The sequence below is a fragment of the Aythya ferina genome (assembly GCF_964211825.1).
Source record: "Aythya ferina genome assembly, chromosome: 4".
In the NCBI taxonomy this organism is placed as follows: Eukaryota; Metazoa; Chordata; class Aves; order Anseriformes; family Anatidae; genus Aythya; species Aythya ferina.
In genome coordinates, this window is record NC_140300.1 from 69,946,155 (window position 1) to 69,956,592 (window position 10,438).

The window sequence follows — 10,438 nt, forward strand, 5'->3', positions numbered from 1 at the left end:
TGCTTTCATTTCTTGCCTTTTTTTTAATGTAGAGGTTCCTAAAGCTGTAAGGCAAGAGGCTGATCTTCCTTTCCATTGCACTCAGCTGCTTCTGTGCCAAATCCTACCACATGCACGCTTCTTCCCTGCGTTAAAATAAACAAAGGAATCCATGTTTCCCAGAAGAGTCATGAAAAAAAGGAAACCTTTATAATAAGCCACACTTCTTCCTGAAAGGGAAAAGTAGCAGAGAAGGGAAGAGGGAAAAATACTAATGTAGGATGTGTTCATGCTATCAGCCTAGCAACAAAACACCCTGGAAGGCAACAGCACTCGTGGCGTTAAACACACTGGAAGTCAACAAAACAAAACAAAAACGCATTTGTGATGGGAAGATTTCGCCTTAACTTGATGCGTGCAATTTTGCCACTGCCACCAATGGGGAAATAAATCCCGCTATATCCATTTTAGGCGAGAGTGTATTTACCATAACAAGATAGATTTGCTCTGGAAAATTTTTTTGTTGTCAATATATCCTTTGTTAGGCAGTATCTTCATCTCCTAGCAACAGCGTGGGGAAATCCATCAGAGACCTGGAATTTAACAGCAAGAGATGAAGGCTCACCGCAGCTCGGACATTTTCTGAAATCTTTACTGACATGCAAATACTTCTGTGCGCTTATGTGTGTGCCCACTGACGAACAGATAAATTGGTCTGGAGAATGGAACCGGTGGAAAAAACACTCTGTGTATTGTTAAATACAAATTGAACAAGACGCACGAAATGCTGGAAGAACTGCTCTACCTCTCGCTCCTCAGGAGGCTCTCTCGCACCCATACACATTACACACGCCTGGTGGGAAATTGGACACACACAAGCCACGTTTCAAAAGCTTAAATGCCATCACAAAGCGGTTTTCCCAGCCTCCTAGCTTTGCAGTGTCAGATTTAGGAAGACGGGAAAGCAATAACGAGCCTCCTGCAAGCAGGCAGGGCTGCAGAAGGTGGCAGCGGTCCCCAGGTGCCCGTGCTTTTCAAGGCACGTCCCTGCCTCTGCCTTTATTTCATTTTATTTCCCGGAGATAACTTGTGCGCCGTTTTAAGGAAGTTAAAGGTGAACTGAAATGCTCTGAGAATCACTGAGGGACCTCTTTTCAGCTGCGCTCTGTAACACCCCTTTGGTCTGCAGGACATCCTGCTGGCTGTGTTTCAAGGCTGCTCCTGTCCCCCCATCTGGTCCCAGCTCCCCAGGAGGTGGCTCGCCTGCCTCGGCTCAGCTCGGAGCAGAGGGATGGTGCTGCAGCCTGCTGGCCTGCCTGTGGCACCAGGAGATGGACGGTCCCTTTCTGATGGCTCCTGCTCATACCTGGACACGAGAGCCCCGGTATGGGCTCCTACCAGCACACGAGAGCCTCCATGCAAGCACTGGTGAGAGACTCACCCCTCTGCTCCCTGTAACCCTGTGCTGCCTCAGCCAGTCCTTCACCTAAAACAGGCATTTATGAACAAAATTCAGAGCCCAGTAACGCCTCCTAAAATCTTCACATGAGGGGGGCACAAAGACAGTTGAAATTGCCTTTATATGCTCAGTCAGAAGTCCCTCGGGATTTAAATTCCCCCACCATACGTTGTGGAGGGATGTTCCTAGCGAGAGGAGAGGTGGCCCAGAGGTCCCATCAGCTCCCCGGAGGCACTGAGCTGGCGTATGTTGTTCTCCTGGCCCCTTATTATTTCAGCTGGGAGGAGACGAGCCAGCTGCGGGGGCACCTCCGCATCGCTGAGCCAGCCTGAGGCTGGGGCTGCTCCCCAGAGGACTTCACGAGCATCATCAAATCCAAAAGAGTTGTGGTTTGTTGTTGGTTTTTGTTCGTTTGTTTGTTTTTTAATTACGCCTTATAGACTTGCACGGGCTGGAGGGGAGGGTTAATTGGCAGCAGAATGATTTAATAGCTCCTGATATGAAAACAACCATTCCGGTCTGCTGAAAATGCAGTTGGGGAGACAGGCAGGGGAGAAAGCCCTTGTCAAAAGTCTGTGCTTGCAAGAGAAACACATTACCTGATTATTGGCTCTTGCTGCTGTACTGGGGACATCTGAGCAGGGACCTGAGCTCGTTCCTGCCCATACCGGGAGCAAATCGGCTGTTGCTGCAAGGAAATGCCAAGCCTCTCCTCTCACCTTGCCTGGCCCTCGAGCATCTGCAGAGGACATGGGACCCGTCCCATGGAAGCCTCCCGTTTTAAAGACGAGTGTAAATGGGTGTTTGCTCCTCAGCTGCCCTCGCTGAAATTAGCTTTCTGACTCGGGCGTGATGATTTCAGGCAGCGCGAATTTGTTTCCACCGAAGCTGTGTTTGCTCTTGAACTTTTTGCTATTGACTCGCACACATGTTCAGTATATAGAGCAAACACTTTGGTGTGAAACAACATCATACACAATGAGTCATCCGTGCTCTGGTCCCCAGCCATCCCACGGAGAGCTTGTGCTGTCAGTCACGCTGTCATTTGCAAACATAGCTACAAACACTCAAAACCAGACAGTTATCTTGTATAACACCTTATGGAGAATCTGCCTTAAGCAAACAGGAACCATGTTAATGTATTTTTGGAAGAGCTAGAATAGAGGGATAGATTTTTTTTTGTAAGGAATCAGGTTTTGGACAAGATCTGTCTAAACTGATGCCTTTTAGTGAGATGATTTTAAAAATAATTATAAATTAACCTTTGACTTACAGCTGAACCTGTCCTAGTTTCTATGGCAATGTGCAGCTATCATCAAGCATTATCTTCTAGTGTGCAGAAAAAATGCATTAACTCATCCTGGGGAATTGCATTAAATAAATTAACAGTGCTCACTCCAGACATCCTGATGCCACTGCATTATTGACTGATAAACCTTGAGATCCCTTCATCATGCACGTCCAATCATGTCAGAGCTCACAGCAGTCAAAAAGGCAGCAGTATTTGGGAACCAAGGTGTTGGTGAAGTTTGGGTGCCACCATTTAGTCGATTATTTAATAAATTGTAGCCACAGACTGGTAAAGCCATGTCAGGCAAGATGCCTTTATAAATTAAATACATATATAATATAGCATAAGGTCTATATTTTTCTTTAAACTATTCAGAGATTGAAGTAACACATCGTTTGCATGCCCTCAGCACCAGGGCAGTCATCAGTCAGTGTTAGCAAATACTTTACTTGGCACGTCACTGCAAAATTTGGCAACTCCAATCCCAGGCAAGCAGCTTGCCACCGGCATATAACCACGCAGAGAACAATCACAAGAACGATCAGCACTGCTGATGTCAGTGATCTGCATTCTCTGACATTAAAAAGTTTGGTAATACCTGGTCGTTCGCTGCCACGGAATCCAGTCCAAAACAGTTCACTCCGAGATCTGATCTGGTGGCCGAGCTCTAGTGTAACACAGCGATGCAGAAACTCTGCCAGGTTTTGCCTCCCCAAAGCAGCCGTGACCTTTGAGGGTTTGAGAGCTGACAGTCACATTTCAGCAGATGCAGTGATTAAACAATGTTAGGAATAGTTCATCGGTGCACAAGCCTCTCTAAAAACATTACTGCCTGCAGCACTAGAAACACAGGCTGGTGTACAATTATGCCATCCCCTGAGAAACAGGCACCCAGCTTTTGTCCCTCCATCGCTGCCACCAAAACAGCAATCCCCCCCTGCAGACATCCCATAGGATCATTTGGAAGCAAGAAGAACCTCTCAGCCCTGAATCATAATCCCCAAAAGTGCTCATGTGCTACCCTCATTGCACCAAGCCAGGCCGTGGGCTGTCAATTTTAACCTGCCATGGATTTAAAGAGTGTTTTTTTTTTTTTTTTTTTTTCCTATCAGCACATAGCCTGGCTCCAGGGATACAAGCTGAAGTGCTTGGAGGTGCAGATGGCCCAGCTTCTGCTCAGAAACGTGGCTTTGCAATCCTGCGCAGCCAGAAACAAAAGCTTCACCTCTCTTCAGAGAGCAGGCTCTGCCTCACAAAATTTACAGTTTTTTTTTTAAGACTCACTAACCAGTTCTTCCCCGGGAGACCTTTGTGTCACGGAAGACGGAGGGGAAATCATTTCCAACTTCACACTTCGGTCCATATTGACACACACAGCCCATCTGCAGAGCCACGTGCTGTTGCCGAGGGGAGAGAGCTGCTGCCTCCCCTGCAAATGAATTCATTTGGGTGCGCAAAGATTGGCCTGGAACGAAGCAGAAACCCAAAGTCCTCGCCAGCAAGGCTTTATTCTCAGACCTCACTGCAATAGAGGCAGCCTCAACTTCTGCCCACATGAGTCCAAAAACACAGAGCAGATCCAATTACCTGATAGCAGAATCTGGATCGATGCAATTTTATTTTTTTTTTTATTTTCTGTCCAGCCAATATGCCCTGCTGCTCCTTATTTATCTAGATCAGAATCGCAAAATTTAAACCGTCAAAGATCGTAAATTCTCTCTCCCAATATTGGCACGGAGCGGGTATTAGGGAAATTCATTCTGCAACTGATCAGAGTTGCTTTAGGATCCATGATCGGCGCCGTTAAACTCATTTCCTCCCATAAACTATACGTGCATTTTCCACCCCAAATGGGAAAGCTGGGGGTTTTGCTCTCCTGCCCTCCACCCCAGCCCCTTCCCTTTCTGATCTGGGAGCAGAGAATTCACATTCCAGGCAGTTAGCCCTGTCCCAGCACACCACTTCCAACCCATCTGCTGCCTAATAAAACGGCCCGTCTAGGCAAAACCCCAGCCGGGCAGCAAATCCGATATTGCACCTGAAGCCACCAGAAGTATTAATAACCTGCCACTGCTAACCTGGCAAGATCTTCCCTGGGATAAAGGCTTGTCTTTGCCGTGCCAGGCACCGGGTATTCACAGCAACAGGAGCCTCCCTGCTTCCACACATCCCGGGAGAAAGCTGGAGATGCTTTTGGTTAGCTACCTCTGTCTTCAGGAGACATCCTGGGTTTCCTGAGCTCAAGCTGGCTTGAGAGAAAGAGATTAAAAATATTGCCCGCATCCAACAACACGATAAAAGCAGTTTTGTGTTTTGTGAGCTGAGAGCTTTTTCTTCCCCCATCCTCTCTTATTTTTTTTTTCCCCTTAAGTGAGCTGATTTGAAAAGAAAGCTGTCATCTCTCCTTGATGAAAGAGCTCTTAAATACCCAGAAGCACCGATGAAACGGGGCTCCACTTTGCAAGCATCTGTGCAATTCAGCACCAAAGTCAGAGGGCAGCTGTCTTTCCAGGGAGGGTCACAGGGCCTAGAAATAAGCTCAATTCCAGCTATTTCAGGGAAACCATATTATGGAAGTACGTAAGCTGTTAAAAGGCATTCCTGAAACTTGTTTTATTCTCTTCAGAAAGAGTCAGCTCAGGGCTAAAAGAGCACAGTAAGAATAAACATAGTTCTGTAACACTTGGACTTGGGTTATTTATCTAGAAGCTCAATTTTCTAGCAGTTTGGTCCACTGGATCTACAGCCACAAAGAAAACACCTCTAGCCAGGCCTGGCCCAGCACCTCCTCGAAAGCCTCCATCACTACTAAACCAGGCAGCCACAGAAATGGGGTCAAGATGGGCATCGATTTCACGGGGAGCTTTTGCATAGCCTACAAAGTGTTGGTCTGCATCAGGATACCGGATTATATCTGATGAATCAATCAGTGTTCGCCTGTCCAACGCTTTGCTCAAGGATGGAAGGCCAAAGAGATGCTGCAATGCTTGTAAGTTGGGTCACAGTGTTACAGACCGGTCTGAAACAGAGAACAAATAGTTTGCCTAAGTTGTGAATTGAGATCGCAAGCACTGTTCAAGGCTTTTCGGATGTGACCGGTGAGGTCAGAGCACTGACTTTGTCACTCGGAGAAAACTGCAATCTGAGTTTCCAGGAATGAGCTGAGTTTGACCTGAAGCTTTTCACAGTGAAATTGAGCTCGATCTCGAGGAAAAAAAAAAAAAAAAAAAAAAAAAAGAGTTGGAGAACTAGTAGAGATAAATCTGGACCAGAAAAGCATATTTGGAAACTGAAGAGAATGGCAAAACTCATCCAAATGGGAAGAAGTCTGCCGGCCGAGGCCCACCAGCACCTCCTCCTCTACCATACCCGACGTGGGTTACAACGATGGATTCAGTCACAGGATGTTTCACGGTTTGCCATCATGATGCACTGGCACCACTCATTCAGTCAAATCCAGGTGAAGAAAAGATGGTAGAAATGAGAGGGGGAAAAAATATTAAGAATCTGTAAGTAAATCTTGCTGGGTTGGTAACTGGAAGTGGAATGAAACAACAGACTGCTTGGAAATGGATTCTGTAGATGACAAATTACAAGACAGCCATGTCACCCTTAGCAGCACAGGCAAGGCCATTTAAAATCCTATTTAAATTCCAAGAATTATAGCTATATTGATTAGGAATTGTAGTCAATTTAGTGGTTTCTTTGTAGTAACGTAAAACTAAGCTGTTTCTAAACTGCACTAAGTGTTATAAACACATCCAAATTTGATTAAACTGCTACCAATGTAAACATGTCATTATAATGAGATTAAAGTAGTAGCAAGAATTGTGGTATGAAGCCCTAGCCAGATCTCAGTGACATTGAGATAATAGGTGGAAGTGCAGAAAGTATCGATTGTGTGTGACTAATAGGCTGCTTCATAAAGGGAGAAAGACTTACACATTGAAGAACTGAAGATAAAAAGTATTAATAGCAAACCTGTAAGTGCTGCTGCAGTGCATGCATGAAATATCAAATGTTAGAAAAGCCCATTTCCCAATTAATATTCCTTTCATAATTATGAAGCATGAGAATCTAAGGTAGCATATCTGTTACTGGCGCACAGGACATTGAAAAGATTTAAATTAGACATAAGTGCACTGGGGAGGGGTTATACATTTATAATCCGAGCATAAAGGAAGAATGTATTTCTGTTTAGAGAGAGCGCAGAAAATACGCTTTTTCTTTCCATCTCACTTAACATCATAAATCATTGGTCTATGTCCCTCTGTTTTCTTTCCATTTGTAAGCTGGAGCTAATATTGCTGTGACATTTAAAAGGCCTGCTCCTAGAAGGGAGTCATGAAGATGGAGAATTCAGACATTGGAGCAATGAGTAGTATCTTAATTATGTATTTATTTCTTCTCATTGCATCTCAGGATGCAAACATTTGCTGTTATTTTCCATCTGTGAGAGCTATGCCCAGTCCAAATTCCCTTTTTTTTTTTTTTTTTTTTTTTTTTTTTTTCTGCAAAGATAACTTTGGGAGCAATGCTTCCAGCCTTTGCACCCAGCCAAGGAGAGGTTAGGGGACCCTTACCCACTCATAAATGCTGGTGAACACTGTTCCAGGTTTCCTGATGCCGAGCGCGACCCAGCTGCAAATCACTCTGTCACAGCAAGACAATATAGCCGCACTCAGAGGAAGCCATCAAAGACTTCCAAAAGAAACCTGCTTGGAGATGAAAGAGAAAATTATGATGGTAATCATCTTTACTAAGAGAAAAGGAAAGCTCTTTGGGAAAATTTCCAGTGCTCAAGAAAGGGGGAGAAGGCGGGGAGGGAGCGTGATAAGGTCTCACACGTTCGATTGATTGTTCCCATCTAACAAAAATAGCCCCAGCCTGCTCCCATTGTCCTGCAGCTGCTGGCTTCATTATGCTCATTGTGTGTTTCCTCGTGGCCCAGCAGCGCGGTTGCCCAGTTTCCTCTCCTTCATTTCCTAACAAGATCCGTGATGAACTGTAGGAAGAGCCAGCAGCACTTCAAAACAACGCCTTGCAAGTCTTGCTGTGGCTCTGAAAAAAAAAAACAAAACAAAAACAAAAAACACAACAGGCAGCTTGCTCATAGCATTGCAAGGCTATGTCAGGCAAGCTGCCATTGCAGGTAGCTGGGCAGTGTCCTGAATCAGTGTTCCATTGCTTGCACGTATGCATTTAGTTATTTATTTTGGTAATTCCCAGGGCATGTTTGTGTTCCGTGTGTATTTCACACTTGCTCATTAGGTGACAGAAGAAGCCTCCTGCGAGCGAGGCCAAAAGTTCTTAATTTTGGGAAAAGAATCTGTACATAGAGATGTGAACATTGGATTTAAAAGGTCCCCCTCGCCTTTATGCACTTAACAGCGAGTGTTAACTCTCTGAAGGATCATTCCTCTCTATGCAAGCAGTTTTAGGATAAAGAACAAGGTGTGGAGTGGGGTTCCCCCTGGCTCCTTCGCTGCTGCTAGAACCATTTAAGCTACTGCTGAAGTATCAAACTGACCTGGTGCAGCTGGATTGCCTCTATGGCGAGGCTGCCCAGCCCCTGCGGACAGAAGCCGTAGAAAGCAAATGATCCCTCCCAAGAGTGGTGTTTTCTGCATACAGAACTTAAACGTCAGAGCACAGTAAATGAATGCTGTGAGATGGCTGAAAAAAAAATCCTACAAATATTTTGCATCCTATTAAATCCTCTTTAGATGAATTTCTCTGTCTTTTTTTTCCATGCCTTAAGAAATTACAAAAAACTTTTCTACAGAGAATTTACAGAGACCACTAGTGTGCACGTATGCCTTTCTTCCAGCATGGATTGAAGATTCAAGCTCCGTGTCATACCCCACCGTGTTTCTTGTTCTTTAAGAAATGTTTTCTTCATGAGAGAGTTCCATTTGTGCAGAAATAATCTCAGATGTTGCAAACAAAACCAGCTGACGGAAAGATTTGTTATTTCAATCTGTGTTTCTTTGTTATTCTTTATTATTTGTCAATGCCTCAATAGTTCCACCAATAAAATCAGCTTGAACAAATCCTGTAGGTGAAACAATCAGTTTCTGATGCGAGGTGCTAGATAAAACCAGACAGCTACAGACTAATCTCATGGCTAGGGTGAAGCCTTCTGCCCTGATATTTCATCAAAATGTCACCCTTCAGGAGCAAACACCGGCACCCAGATGTAGGTGAGCCTTACACAGACGGAGGGGGAAAACAGCAGCGTGGGAATAATCAGCAAAAGGGAAGAGCACCTTTGAAAGCATCCTCAGTAAAAAAAATATTTTTCCAGCCCCACTCCTCCCTCAGCAATCAGTCTGTTTCCTGGATAAGTGACTTGTTAGCCCTGGAAACCCAGCCAAACAGATAAGCTACACTTCAGTTCACCTTATTTGCTGCCAGATATTCAGTCCCAAAAACACTTGGTGGTCAACAATTCTTAATCTAAATGTCAGCCTTCTCTTCTCTACTCCTCTCACATATTTCACATAGCTTTGAGCAAGGAAATTCTTCGCAGGCGTTTTCAGAGATGCTCACAACCCTCCCCACAGCCCCTTCCTGCTCATGGTCCTTGCTGGGAGCACCAGACCCTTGAAACATTCATATTAGTGAACAGGGATTTAAAAACACATCAAGCCTCCAAGAATAATGGAAAGGGTGAACAAATACTTTTTGTGTTTCAAATAACAAACGAGGAAAGGAGATAACATAAATCACTGACCGGTTCCTGAGTTATCCATGATTTCACAACACCTCACACAAAGCTCGTTCGAGAATCTGAAGCCCACAGACTAATTGGGGTCTTAAAGCTGCTGTAAAACTCTAGTCAGAGTCTGTCTTTGCTGTAGCTTGACCTAAATTCTCCAATATCCACCAAAAGCCCTGATTTGACAGGAGGCAACATTAAATAAGCTTCCTTTAAATGCTGCTACTAATTCTCTGGCATATATTTTAGCAGCTTTCCTAATACTTTTGTTCAACATCATAGCAATGTATTCATTCTCCCAATATTAAGACCCTTGAATTTTTACTTCCAAAGTAAAACTAAAATACAAAAAAGCAAACAAACAAATAAAACACCCTGCATTAATTAGATAACAACAGAGTAAAACAACAAAGTAATTGTTATATCTACCTCATCAATTAAATGGCTTTTTCAAACACACAATACTTCGTTTAGTTGAATTAAGAACAATAAAGATCAATTAATATTGATTAAACGTTAAAAAAAAAAAAAAAGATGACATTAAATAAATGGCAGGTCAGTTCCTACTGCATAAAAAATGAACTCTGCTGAATGTTTAGGCAAGGCACTCTCTTTTAAGTTCAGTTAAAAACCTATCTAAAAACAAATGCAAAATTCAACAGGCAATCCCTGTCTATCTTGGGAGATGTAGATAAAGCAAAGATCAGGTGTGCAAATGAATGGGCCTGTGGTTACTTCTCTCTAAGACAGACAGCATCCAGAGAAGCAATCCAGTACAGCCTCCACCTCATGACTTCTTTCTTGGATACTCTTTGTACTATACTGTCCATTTGCTGTCCCTAAAAATCTTCGAGTCCTTGCAGATATTTTTCATTACTATGGTAACTGTTTTGAGAAGAGCTGGTGATACAATCAGAGACAACCATCACTAGCCAGACTGAATCAATCACTGGTTTATTAGTTGTATTGGTTCCTTCATACTCTCACA

At 43.9% G+C, this 10,438-nt stretch overlaps 1 long non-coding RNA gene across 1 annotated transcript; it reads right to left on the reverse strand.

Moving 5' to 3' along the window:
• Positions 1-3,332: 3,332 nt before the first annotated feature.
• LOC311436876 lies at positions 3,333-5,034 on the reverse strand. The gene is made up of 3 exons (XR_014693144.1): positions 4,808-5,034; positions 4,018-4,194; positions 3,333-3,457 (listed from the first exon to the last, which is right to left on the reverse strand). It is a non-coding gene; the product is annotated as an uncharacterized lncRNA (long non-coding RNA).
• Positions 5,035-10,438: the final 5,404 nt, after the last annotated feature.